The 11,716-nt window shown below is 44.8% G+C and overlaps 1 long non-coding RNA gene across 1 annotated transcript; it reads left to right on the top strand.

The window, feature by feature from the left end:
• Positions 1 to 2,473: 2,473 nt before the first annotated feature.
• Positions 2,474 to 3,178, top strand: LOC123974413. The gene is made up of 3 exons (XR_006825846.1): positions 2,474 to 2,667; positions 2,846 to 2,908; positions 2,993 to 3,178. It is a non-coding gene; the product is annotated as an uncharacterized LOC123974413 (long non-coding RNA).
• The last annotated feature ends 8,538 nt before the right edge of the window (positions 3,179 to 11,716 follow it).

Raw genomic sequence — 11,716 nt, 5'->3', positions numbered from 1 at the left:
GTGTCTCTGGCTCCACCTGCTGTTTCTTATTTTAATCTACACTGAAGAACTTGTGCACACTTTTTAATATTTTCCTTCTCTACAAGGAGCCTCTGCTGCGTGAAACCTTCTTTACAACATACAGAACTGATGTGGCGAGATACTGCAGTACTACTTCTTGTGAAACACTGTCAGTACGCTGCAGCAAGTATTAATGTTTTCACTGCACACGTGCTCTAAATGAACTCCCTGCATTAAGCCTGTCACCATTTCAGCGTCGCTCCTGTTAGAAACCATATTTTATTGGTTGAAATGACAAACAGAGTTGAAGTTGAGCTTGAATGGAAGGAAACTGACAGTGAAGAAGAGAAATAGAACAAGTTATCCAGAAAGCAGGAACATTCAGACTATAGAGGCGTTGTTGTCTTTAAAGTCCAAAGTCTGTGTTTAAATGATCGACTCTGATGGAACAGACGATGCGAGCTGTGAGAAGTGATGATAATAAATAACCCAGGTGAGACAGTGAAAGTGCACAGTCCTCTCGTTTGTCTTCTCCCTGATCTTCAGGGGAAAACAGCTGATGTTACATCACCACACCTGTTTAAAGAGGTTATTTCCACAAACAAAGACACAAAGAGGAGGGAAGACTAAATCATGAAATAAAGAAAGAAGTACAGAATGCTTGAAAGCCTTACACACTGCATTATATTCTGTTATTTTATATTTTGAATATTGAATTGTGTTTCCCTTTATATGGTATCCTGGAATTGATATCATCCCATCAGTGGAGGTTGCTTGGTTGTTTTTTAAAAATTAGTTTTTTGCTAACTAAACCATTTAAAAAATTTTGAGTTAAGAAGAGATATAGCTCTTGGTTTACTTCAGATCTGTCTGCCCTCAACCAGCACAAAAACATCTTGGCAACTTTTGAAGGCGGTCACGGAGGAGGCAACTCCCATTACATTACCTTATTTAACTTGTCTCGTTCATCGTCAGATATTCCCAGACTGGAAGGCCGCCATGGTCAGTCCCCTTTTTAAAAAGGGAGACACTTTTGACCCAAATTGCTACAAATCTATATCCATCTTGTCCTGTCTCTCTAAAATTATTGAAACACTAGTTAACAAACAAATTACCAATAATGTCAAATCCCATCATACTCTGTCTGCTGTGCAATCTGGCTTCTGTGCTGGTCATGGGTGTACTACAGCTACGCTCAAGGTCCTGAAGATGTAATAGGTGCCACTGATTAAAGAAATTATTGTGCAGCGGTTTCCTTTGACCTGTCCAGGGCATTTGACTCAGTAGATCATAACATTCTCATCGGCAGGCTGAATATCCTTAGATTTTCTGGTGACTCACTTGCCTGGTTCACTAATTATTTCTCAGATTTCAGTATGTTAACTGCTATCTGGACCTATGGCTGTCTCTACTGGGAGGCCACAGGGCTCGATTGTAGGACTAACTCTATTCTCATTGTATATTAGTGATATTGCTCTAGCTGCTGGTGACTCTTTCATTCACCTTTATGCAGACGACATTGTTCTGTATGCATCCGGCCTCTCATTGGTAAACATTTTAACAAACCTGGAGAAACCCTTTAAGGACATACAGCGCTCCTTCCACGATTTGAAATTATTATTGAAGTCCATGCTTTTTAACCGTTCGTTGCTTATACCTACACATTTACCTAACATTAAGAGCGTCACTCCAGTGGTGGAGGAAAAAAAGCTCTGAGATTTGGGGTGTGACTAAAGACTTTGGTAACGAGAACAAGACGAGAAGATATTTTAAGAGTATTTTTGATGCTGAAATATATGAGTGTGGGGTCTGAGGGTCCTCCCCCAGAAGATTTTGAGCATTAAACTTTTAATTTCCTGCATTCTGGAGACATTGTTTTGCACCAATTTATGCTCTAAATGTCGTTATTTATATTCAGGTGGCAAGTGACAAATCAAAATATAAAAATGTAATGGAATAAAATGTAGTAATCAGCAGGTGAAGTTACTTTCTTGGACAATGCACATGTGTTTCTTCTAGATTTAAATTGCATTGCATGTTTTCTTATTGTGCAAATATTTAACATTTCTTGTTGCAAGCTATTTTTTAGAACATTTTTAACAAACATTTTTAAAAAGTGATGGGGACATGCATTAGTAAACACAAGAAAGGAAACGTTACAATTCACCCCACAGTCTGGGTCAGTAACACACCCTGGGGTGAAATCTATCGTAATATAGATATTATTATATAGACGTAATATATATATTTACATTGGTGTAGAATCAGCAATCGGATGGCTAGCTGCACGGCTAACTGAGTAGCTAGCATTAGTTGCTAATAGCAGTAAGTTAGTTAGCTGCTAAAGTAACTGGGATCATACAACTTCATAAACTGGCAAAAGTGGAGGCAGAGCAGCCGGTGGACTTCAGAGGGCATTTCTCTCTCTATCTGTCCTGTCTCTCATCTTCTTTCCATCAACTCCCCAGACCTGCCATCCTGAAGCTGTCCACCAGAGGCCCTCGGACTTTTACTCCTTTCCCTGCCACCTGACTGCCCCACCCACCTGTTCCCACTTCATCTGCCCTGCAGCTACCTGGCCTACTCCTCACCTACAACTCATTCCCTCAGTGTACATCAACAACCAGTATCTGATCCAGGAGCAGCGCTCAGGCCAAACTCAGCCAGGTAAACACCAAAGTCACACCTGCAGCTCAAACTGAGAAAACACAGGAAAGAAGTGAATAAATGTTGTTCTGTCCTGATAAACGTTTAGGGTTCAAACTGCAGCTGTCACCTCCTTCACATGTGGTCAAACTGAAGTTTGGAAATATAAATAATGTTTAGTTTAAGTGTTCTCCACCAGGCAAAGGAGCGCTACCAGCAGGCCAGTGGAGGAGTGACAGAGAGGACCAGAGTCCTGGCAGAGGTCAGTGAACACATCATACATTTTCATATCACTCTGCAAGAGTTTGAGGGAGAAACATCTTTAGAGTTTGACTCTCTGTTCCAGAGGCTCTGGGTTTCCTGCTGTTTTCCAGCTTCTTCGGTTGACAGGTAAATTTCCTGAAGCTCCTGGCCTTTCTTGATGATGACCTTTTAATTTGGCCTTAAATGATCAGTTATTGAGGACACAGACTGAGAAAGACCCAAAGCTGATTCCTGATCAGATCAACAGATGTCACCATGTGATCTTACATTTATTTGTCATGGACCATGTACAAAAAACATGAAGCAGAAGAGATGTGTTGGACCAGATTTAGCTGTCAGCTCATTTCCATCTGCAGTCCCGGGGCAGCTTGACACAAACACTAATACAACTAATGCAGTTAATACAAATACAAGTTGTAACTGACAGTCGACTCTAAATTCAATCAGAGATCCAAACATACAGACTTCAGTTTCAGCTACAACGGGGATATTGAGTGACACAGTGAGGGGCTCAGCTTTTACAACAAGTGACAGATTTTAACAAAAGGAAAATGTGCCGCTGATATCAGGTCCAGCCATAAAACCATGAAATGAATATCTAATTCTTTTCATTTGGTTCCAAGTATTTCCATGTTGTTTAATCACAACTCAAGAAGTCAGAGACATTTTCAAACTGAACAAACTGACATAGTGTGATATTACATATATTTAAATTTCTCTGCACTGACTGGCGACTGTGGCTCAGGAGGTAGAGCGGGTTAATCGGAAGGTCTGCGGTTCAATCCCCGGCTCCTCCAGGCTGCATGTCGAAGTGTCCTTGGGCAAGATACTGAACCCTGAATTGCCTCTGGTGGCTGTTCCACCAGTGTATGAATGTGTGTAAATGGTGAATGCAGATGTAGTGTAAAAGCGCTTTGATTGGTCGAAAAGACTAGAAAGGCGCCATACAAATACGGAGCATTTACATTTACATCAGGGACGTCACTAGGATTGAAAGACGGGGGGGCTTAGCCCCCAGGGTATGCGTAACTTGCGCTTGCAAAATCTTTGCACTTGCATCTTTTGTTACTGTAATAGAAGTACACTTATTTTAACAAGTAATGAAGAAGCCAAGATGTTAATACCATAAAACTTTGAATAATAGTTTTTATTTGCTAAAATCACTGAATTAACCCTGCCTTTATTTGGGACAGGCTATAATTACTTTTGCAAAAAACTGAAACTACTATGAAACAGTTTATTTATTTCAAACAGAATATTACTTGTACGAAAATTTTCTAATGTCACATACGTGTCATTCATTTGATCTAGCTCCGACAGACGGCTTATGTGCTTTTACTTTGAAGGCTGGCAACGTAACAAAAACAGGATGACAGAAGTGTGGCAGATGTTAGCAGACAGAGAACGATGGACTTCACGTAACAGGATTCATAACTTGGATTAATTTTTATGAAAAGCTGTTTCTTTTCATGGATGGACCCCTACAGACTAAAGGGATATAAATAATCAAGAAAGGGACACATTCGGTCTTAACGAGCGCTTCAAAGTTAACGAGAGTCTGCACTTTTTTTTCCTTTTCATCTCTTGTACCAGGCAGGTTACACCAGTAGTTAGAATTAGACTTTGGGGTCTTGTCATTTCCGTTCAATGAACTGAACAGTTCTATTGTGGAGAATATAACCGATCTAACGATGTGCAGCATGTCCACACTGACATATTGATCATACGTTTAAACATCAACATTTGTATTAACGATCTAAGCAGCTTAGAAGCAGCTAAAGTGGCGACCCTGCAGGGTTTAAGAGGTTTCATCCAAGGAACTTCTATAAAAACCAGACCAGGTGTTTAATGGGGACCTGCGTTTATTTGTCAAAATGTGTTCCAACACCAGACCAGGAAACGAGGCAGGCGGATATTTGGGACTCTCTGGATTCTCCTCTGTTAAACAAAAGTTACTGTAATTGTCACGACACCCTGGCCGTGATCCTGGCCGCCTTCACGGTATGTGTTTGAATGTAGTTTTTGCGTTCTTTTTCCCTTTTGGTATGTCTGCTGTGTGTTTGCGTCTGTCTCTGTTTTCCCTCTCATGCTCTGAGACTGCTGGTGGACGTGGTCGCCGGTGCTCCTGTCCGCTCACCAGGCTCATCACTTCAATCAAGCACATCTGTTCCACATCGTGCATCTACTCACCCATAAAAGCCAGCCCGACCTTCCAGTCCCCGCTGGATCGTTGTGTTCAGTACGCGCACACGCCGGCCAAACTTTGTCTTGAAAACTTTGAACCTAGTCTGAATTTTTAAGGTACTGAAAGTTAACTCGTTTTTTCCTGTCTCAACCGCAGAGTACCAACCTGGACCCCGGACTTAGAGACTCACCAGCGCCACAAGACCCAGATCACCGGAACCTGGACCCCAACTCCCAGGCCAATCAGAACATCTACCGCCCAGCCCATTTCCCTGTTGTCACCCTTTTTGAAATAAATAACCTTTGCTTGAAATACAACTCTGGTCTGCGTTTGAGTTCTAGCCCCCGGTCCTGACAAAACGATCCGGCCAGAATGGACTCAGCAGACCTGGAGCCAGTCCGCCACGCGGTCTCCACTCAGGGAGCAATCCTGGATCAGCACTTCAAGACCTGTCACTCCGCATGGGAAACCTCCAGGACGTCCTGCAAAATCCTCCCCCAGCACCCAGACCAGCCGCAGCCAACCCCGCCAGGGAACTGTGGGTTTCCCCACCGGAGAGGTGCGATGGCAACCTAGGTCGGTGTAAGACATTCCTCATGCAATGTGGTCTTGCCTTTGCTCTCCAGCCCCTCACTTATGCCACGGAAAAATCTAAGATCGCCCACCTGATTGGGTTCCTGCAAGGAGCGGCGCTGGAGTGGGCTTCGGTTCACTGGAGGAGGATCGATTTTTCAACCACCCGGTACAAGGTAATGATGCCTCCATGAGACTTTTTTCTCTCCACCAAGGACTCCAGAGCGTGGCTGAATACGCCATTGAGTTCCGGACGTTGGCCGTTGAGAGAGGGTGGAAAGGGGCGTCCCTGCAGGCGGTGTTTATAAATGGTTTAAGCGAACAATTAAACGTCACACCTTGAACCTGGATGATCTAATTTCCCTGACAATCCGTATAGACGATCGCTATTGGGACCGACGAAGGCAGAAGCGGTACAGCCCCGGCAGTGACGTCACCGCTCGCCAGAGAGATCACTCCTGGGTCCGGTAGGATCCAGACCTTTTCCCAGTCCTATACTTACACAGGAGCCCGTGGGGCGAGAGGAGAACCCCGAGAGCGAGCCCATGCAGCTGGGTCGGAACGTCACATGTTCAGGCCTCACATATACATGCTTTGGAAAAAGCCGTGTTTATTGTACGCAAAACGGCGATTTTGCGTGTATAGTAGACGCAGTGTTTCCCACACGTAGGCTTTACTTGGGCGAGCCGTCCAGGTAGATTAACAGCCGCCCAAGTAAAGTTGCTGACCCATATTAAAAATCGTTCGCTCCGCACATCCTCTCACTCTCTCACTCACTCAAACACGACCAACAGACCCGTCTGTGAACTGAATGGCTGGTATCATAAACACCGCTGCACAAATCTGTCCAACCCAACGCTGTCAGTGTCGGAGACCCGTCTTCAAAACAGTTATTAGCAAACACGTAAGGAACCCAGCTAATAAGGAGAGCTATGTTAACTTTGGAAAACAGCTGTCGAAGTCAGCACGCTGTGTAACTGGTAGTCAACAGGTGCGTTCGAGATAACTGGCTGACTTTCGCCGACTTGATAGATTGGGGAATAAAAACGGCGCCCTCAAGTCAAAAGCAATCTACTGTACCTCCGGTAGACTGTGTGAGCTTCTAACAATGATCAGGCCCTGCTCCCACAAGGTCTACTGACGATTTGCAGCGCAGGTGCCTGCCGTGAATCACATACACCTCGAAGGAGGCAACGCTCTTTTATAGTGAGAAAAGAAGTGGATGCAAATTTCGGCAGGTAACATCCGTTTTATTATGCATTCACTTATTAAGGTCCTTTTAGGACACTTTGCTGTTCACATTGTTTGAACGCGGTTAACGCCATGTTTGAATGAATCTCAAGAAATGGTAGCCTACTCTTACTAAGTGTAAGAATATGTAGATAAAATATAAATATAATCATAAAATATATGCTGATGCTTTATCATTATTGATGAACCACATAAAGAATATTATTGCGTTTAAAAGCAGAAACTTAATGCATTTTCATGCAATTCTCAGCAGGTGTTCGCCAGACATCTGACGCCGTGTAATTTACTGCTACCGTGACCGAAAGACGGAGACATGTGAGGTGCTCACGCCTTAGTCTTCTGCTGGACACTCTGATCCCAAAACAACTCAGCTCGAGGAGGTACGGTGGCTGGCTAGTGTCACACAGAACAGGGACTGTATTTTACGACTATAACGCTGTAACAATACGTTACAGTCCAAACCAGAGGGGACAAACGTGAGCTGAACATAACAGCCGAAGAAACTTAGCTCCTCTTTCAGATGAAATCTCAAAGTTGTAGACAGTCATTGGCTGAGAAATGGTTTCTCGTAGCTTTAGAATTTGAGAGTGCTGGTAAAAGAATGAACTAGAGGTCCTGCACAGTGTCTGAGAACAGGGACTGAGGTCGCTTTGTGTGTAAGGATGGCAGAGCCAGGCGGCGTTCGCTGGACGAGCGCAGTGGTCCAGAAGGAACGGAAGCCTTTATTATGGAGTTTAGGTACTATAGATGCTGCAGACCCAGTAGTCACTCTGTATGAGGCATTAGTGACTTGAATTTGACGTGGGAGGCCCCGGGGAGCCAGTGGAGGTCACTGAGTAATATAGTGACACGAGTCCTTTTGGGCAGTAAATTTCAAAGCTTTAAAGCAGGCGAGTACACATCTCATCACACAGATCATTTATTATTTAAAATGCTGCCTGACCTGTGTTCATCTGAGTGGTTACTAATACTTCTGCTCATACACCTGATCTGTTCATGTTTAAATGACGATGACAGCACAATTGTAAATCTGAAATAGAAATTTTAAAAAACATTTCGCTGCAAACCTTTATTTTGGCTGTTGTCCCCGTCCAGTTGTTTGTCATTTCATAGCCATCAATGACAGCAGCTTGATCCACATGTGCTGTACGGTCACAGCAGCACACTTCTAACATAATTACCTCCCTCTCAAGCTCTTTGGAGTTGGGAGATTGGGAGCAATCCTCGCTCCGTCCCAGCAGAACAGTTTTTATGGTCCAATTTTTTGCCATAATCACATGAGCATCTACAGTATGTGTAGCAGCCCACACCTCATTCACATCTGCAATCGGTACTTATTGATCTGTCCCTGGACTCCCCAAGGATTTAGATAAATGTTACAAATCACTGAAATTACATTCATAATTACCAAAAACAAACCCTAAATTGTTAATGTCTGCATATGTGTGTCCATTTCCTTCAGTCAATAGTGGGCATGATAGTAAGTATTTGTCTTTACAGGAAAAGAATCAAACACAGACATTTCTGTACTTCTGTTTTTGAACATGTGGCATGTGGTGTTCCTGAACATGCTGGTGTTGGGGCTGAGGGGGGCTGCACGGCGCTGCTTTGGCTGAGGGGGGCTGCAGGGACTGGGGGGCTGCATGTGTTGGGGCTGCGGGGGGGCTGCAGGTGCGGGGGCTAGAGGGGCTGTAGGGCGCTGTAGGTGCTGGGGGTGAGGGAGGCTGCAGGGCGCCTGCGGGGGGCTGCATGTGTTGGGGCTGAGGGGGGCTGCAGGTGTGGGGGCTGGGGGGCTGCAGGGCGCTGCAGGTGCAGGGGCTGAGGGGGGTTGCATGTGTTGGGGCTGGGGGGGCTGCAGGGCGCTGTAGGTGTTGGGGGTGAGGGAGGATGAGGGGGCTGCATGTGGGGGGGGGGGGGGGGCTGCAGGGCGCTGTAGGCGTTGGGGGTGAGGGAGCAGGTACTGCAGGGCGCTGGAGCTCCAGGGTCTGCATGAGGCTGCAGGGCGAGGTCTGGTGCTGCAGATACTGGGGGTGCATGGGGTGCATGGATATTGGTTAACGCCTCTGACACACCCACCAAATTGGAGAAAACATACTTTTACAGCCTGTTGCGCCTACCCAGAAAACATGTTGTTCAACCCCAAAGCAACAGCAAATGTTTTGAAATTACACTTGTCCCAGCTATATCGCACATTAATTAATATTCAAATATATCGCACAGCCCTGACCTGAACTAAGCTGATGGAGATGAAGAAGTTTTCCTAATTATTGCCAGACTCGATTAAATTATTTTGGTTTTTGGCATGCTCCTGCTGTAAGTCCCACCCCAGTGGCTCCAGCGTGACAGAAAAACGTTTTTCTCGGTTGTCGTGTCGTAGTTGTGATATTTCCCACAGCCCGGGAAGGCAGCAGGATACATCCAGTCAGCGCGCGCCGCAGCCGTTAGTAGTAAAACCATGTAAAAAGATGGCGGAGCTACAAATGCTGCTGGAGGAAGAGATTCCTGCGGGACGGAGAGCTTTACTGGACAGTTTCACCAACCTGGAGAGGGTAGCGGAGTACTGCGAAAGCAACTATGTGCAGGTACGTGCCGGTATTTTTATACACCAGCTGTGTATAAGTAATGTCAGAGGAAACGGGGAGTGGGCGGCAGGGAGAAGGGGAGTGATGGAATGACAGCGCCGAGCTCCCGTTATGTTACCGTTAGCTTTTGTATGGAAGATAAAAGTCACGATGAATTCAGTTTAAAAGCTGCACCATCCTGTGGCCGAACACACTGGACCTCAAATCCAATTCGGCTCCTTAATATTCCACCAAACACGTCTGCTGTTGTTGGAATTCAACTTTTAAAACTGGTTAAATCTGCGTTGCGCCGCAAAAGGTGCTGAAACAGGACTGCTGGAGCGCCGTGTTAATTAAGTTACTTACTTGTTTAAAGTTGACATTTTCCTTTAAGTATCTTTGGTTATAATTATAATCGGTTTTTTGGATAGATGCCGAATGAAAGAGCGATTCGTGTTGATTCGTAAAATGTCTTAAAACAGTTTCTACAAGGTGTGTGACGCTTGCAGACAAGCAGGGAATGATTAATGTTGTGTTTTTGAATGGAAGTGCGGCGAGGGCTTTTCCTCCCAGTTTGCCCAGCTAGTACTGATAAATAGGGAAAATAAAGTGTGTACCATAAACGAAAGAAAGTGTGTGTATATATATATAAAGAAAATATAAACGACTGATAATTAAAGATTACGTTTGGTCCCAGCCTTTTAGAAAGCTAAAAACTATGAAATTTAAATGCTGAATTGATATTTGGTGATGTGGAAAGTTTTTTAATTAAAATTTTAAGGCTTTGATAAAAGTACAAATACCTTGAAAATGCTTAATTGCTGATGACTTATGAAGGTATTTCTGCACAACACAAACCAGAGTAATGCACACTTAGAAATATATAAATATGGAATAAACAAATGCAAGTTATATAAAAAGAATAGAAGAATAGATTATGGCAGATATTTACATCTATTTATGTCATCTGTAGGTTTATCTGCATGTAGCGACTCTTCACCAAAGCAAATACCTCGTATGTGTAAAACACTACTTCTGATTATGAAGGTAGTATTGAGTCTAGTTAAGGGCTACATCTAATGATGTTTTCACATTTGTTTTAGATTAATCCATAAAAACTTAGTCTATTGACTGAGTCTAAGATGAGGTCTAGAAGTTGTTGTTTTCTTGCTCTGACCAAAACGTTAATTAAACGATATTACATTTACAAGGATTTAAAACAGCAGAGAAATCAAAACTCATCTTTTTTTCATTTGAGAATATGGAATCAGTGAATTTTATGACTTTTTTTTTTTGCTTTTGAAGTGACTTTAATAAGGAATCTACTCTTGTCAGTGTTAAGTCTTGCAGATTAATGTTCTCTCTCTCTCTGGTCAAAGCTTATATAGTAAACAAGCATGTAAAGTTTCTTTTTATCACCAGGATGTTGCCTTCAAGTGGCCATCAGATTTGTAAATACCAAACTACAGTCAGCGCTGAAGCGACTTAAACCTGCGTCCTCTCTAGCAGCCAGCAGGGGGCGACTTAAACCTGCGTTTTTCTCCAGCGGCCAGCAGGGGGCGACTTAAACCTGCGTCCTCTCTAACAGCCAGCAGGGGGCGACTTAAACCTGCGTTTTTCTCCAGCGGCCAGCAGGGGGCGACTTAAACCTGCGTCCTCTCCAGCAGCCAGCAGGGGGCGACTTAAACCTGCGTTTTTCTCCGGCAGCCAGCAGGGGGCGACTTAAACCTGCGTCCTCTCTAACAGCCAACAGGGGGCGACTTAAACCTGCGTTTTTCTCCAGCAGCCAGCAGGGGGCGACTTAAACCTGCGTCCTCTCTAACAGCCAGCAGGGGGCGACTTAAACCTGCGTTTTTCTCCAGCAGCCAGCAGGGGGCGACTTAAACCTGCGTCCTCTCCAGCAGCCAGCAGGGGGCGACTTAAACCTGCGTCTTTCTCCAGCAGCCAGCAGGGGGCGACTTAAACCTGCGTCCTCTCTAACAGCCAGCAGGGGGCGACTTAAACCTGCGTTTTTCTCCAGCGGCCAGCAGGGGGCGACTTAAACCTGCGTCCTCTCCAGCAGCCAGCAGGGGGCGACTTAAACCTGCGTCTTTCTCCAGCAGCCAGCAGGGGGCGACTTAAACCTGCGTCCTCTCTAACAGCCAGCAGGGGGCGACTTAAACCTGCGTTTTTCTCCAGCGGCCAGCAGGGGGCGACTTAAACCTGCGTCCTCTCCAGCAGCCAGCAGGGGGCGACT

Source organism: Micropterus dolomieu, linkage group LG07 (assembly GCF_021292245.1).
Source record: "Micropterus dolomieu isolate WLL.071019.BEF.003 ecotype Adirondacks linkage group LG07, ASM2129224v1, whole genome shotgun sequence".
In the NCBI taxonomy this organism is placed as follows: domain Eukaryota; kingdom Metazoa; phylum Chordata; class Actinopteri; order Centrarchiformes; family Centrarchidae; genus Micropterus; species Micropterus dolomieu.
This window is presented reverse-complemented; position numbering and strand designations above follow the sequence as displayed.